Below are 2,500 nucleotides of genomic sequence, written 5' to 3'. Positions count from 1 at the left end.
CCTTACCTTGGAATTGCTCATCATCCAATGCATTCCGAGAAAGTGAGTGTAGGCGAGGCTAAGGATGGCTTGCCTCGCCTTGCCTTGGCATGCCGTGCCCATGATGTGGCCTTGACCAAGCCATTCAAGCCATGCGTTGCCTTCGCCTTGGCATGCCGTGGCCTTGCCTCGCCATGCGATGCATTCCGACAAAGTGACGCGAAGCGGAAGCCTATCATGGCGTAAAAATGTCGACAAAATTTTTAGACATTTCAATAATGGGGTTTGACAAGGTTTGAAAAATTCAATACAAATGGTAGGCTTGAATGTCGACAAAGTGACGCGAAGCAGAAGCCTACCACGGCGTAAAAATGTCGACAGAATTTTTCGGACCTTGTCCTGCCATGGGCTGCGCGCAGCATGCCGGCAGCCTGTGCGCAGCGTGTGCACAGCATGTCGGCAGCGTGCGCGCTGCTGAGACTGTCGACAGAAATTTTCGAAACTTGTCCTGCCATGCGCGCGCGCAGCGTGCGCACAGCATGCCGGCAGCGTGCGCACAGCATGCCGGCAGCGTGCGCGCACCATGCCGGCAGCGTGCGCGCAGCTTGCGCGCAGCGTGCTGATTCTGTCGACAGTGAGGCTAGCGAAACTTGTCCTGCCATGGCGTGCGCGCAGCCTGTGCGCGCAGCTTGCGCATCTGTCGACAGTGAGGCTAGCGAACTTGTCCTGCCATGGCATGCGCTGTGCGCAGCCTGTGCGCAGCGTGCGCGCAGCTTGCGCATCTGTCGACAGTGAGGCTAGCGAAACTTGTCCTGCCATGGCATGCGCGGCGCCTGCGCGCAGCCTGCGCGCAGCATGCGCACAACATGCGCACAGGCTGTGCGCAGCGTGCGCGGAGCTTGCGCGCAGCTTGCGCATCTGTCGACAGTGAGGCTAGCGAAACTTGTCCTGCCATGGCATGCGCGCAGCGTGCGCGCAGTCTGTGCGCAGCATGCGCGCAGCCTGTGCGCAGCGTGCGCGCAGCTTGCGCATCTGTCGACAGTGAGGCTAGCGAAACTTGTCCTGCCATGGCATGCGCGCAGTCTGCGCACAGCATGCGCGCAGCCTGCGCGCAGCATGTGCGCAGCATGCCGGCAGCATGGTTCTAGGTTTTTTCAAATGTCGACAGAATTTTTCAAATCTTGTCAAACCCCGTTTTTATTGAAATTTCCTCGCACAATAAGCTCCCCATAAGTAGTCTATGATTTTTAGGACCTTCTCCAACTTACAAAACTAAAAAATTCCTCCCGGATTTGTTTTAATGATTTTTTCAATTTTACGACTTCTAAAAATAATAAAAAATACTTCCCGACTTCAAAAATTTATGAAACTTTTTCCCATCATAGATTGCATGTTTCTTAGTATCCCTGCAAAAAATCACGTCCAAATACCTTGTATTGAATTATTTAGAGCCCATTATGACTCCTCGCGCATAGGTGATGTCTCTTCCTGTCAAAGGGCTAAATGCATAAAATGCTATATAGGGGGGTGTGTGTTGCCTGCATATGCATGGCAGCCCATGCCTTCCTAGCTGCAGCCCCCTTCCCCCACGCCACACCCATGTCATGTTGCCTCGATATGTTGCCTCGGTATTATGGGTTTGGTGTCGGGGTCGGGGGGCTGCCACCCATGGCGGTGGTGGCCGGAATCCGGCCGCCGCCACCACGCCGCCGCCATGGGTGAGGGAGGAAAAAAAAGGCGTGGAAAGTTGCGAAATGGGGTTGTCTAGGCTTTTTTTTGGCATGGGAGAGCATGGAGTGCTAGGAACTCCTTCTCAAATGCACGGGCATGTCGACCACAACCTCATTTCGCAACAACAACCACCCGTGTGGGGTGGCGGTGGGTGGATAGTCGCGGATTGGGGCTTGCCAAGCCAATGTTTTCAAAAAATTTCATCAAAATTAAAAACAAATGTTTTGTTGCCTTCGGATTTGTGGGCGAGCGGCGAGTCGGAGTGGAGCCGGTAAAGTTTAACCTCGGTGTGCACGGTTGTTTTTAGAAACTCAATCCAATGCCGGGGACGTTGAAAGTGACGCTCTTATGAGTTGCAAACCCGCAAGATTTAAAGAACCTTTTCAAAACAATTTCAAACCAACAAGATTTAAAAACAGAAATTTTCATCAAAATGAAAAACAAATGTTTTGTTGCCTTCGGACTAGTGGGCGAGCGGCGAGTCGGAGTGGAGCCGGTAAAGTTTAACCTCGGTGTGCACGGTTGTTTTTAGAAACTCAATCCAATGCCGGGGACGTTGAAAGTGACGCTCTTATGAGTTGCAAACCCACTAGATTTAAAGAACCTTTTCAAAACAATTTCAAACCAACAAAATTAAAAACAAATGTTTCGTTGCAAACAAATTGTGGGCGAGCGGCGAGTCGGAGTGGAGCCGGTAAAGTTTAACCTCGGTGTGCACGGTTGTTTTTAGAAACTCAATCCAATACCGGGGACGTTGAAAGTGACGCTCTTATGAGTTGCAAACCCACAA

This window comes from Prunus avium, unplaced genomic scaffold (genome assembly GCF_965620075.1).
Source record: "Prunus avium unplaced genomic scaffold, drPruAviu1.hap1.1 HAP1_SCAFFOLD_17, whole genome shotgun sequence".
In the NCBI taxonomy this organism is placed as follows: Eukaryota; Viridiplantae; Streptophyta; class Magnoliopsida; order Rosales; family Rosaceae; genus Prunus; species Prunus avium.
Note: the sequence above shows the minus strand (reverse complement) of the source record.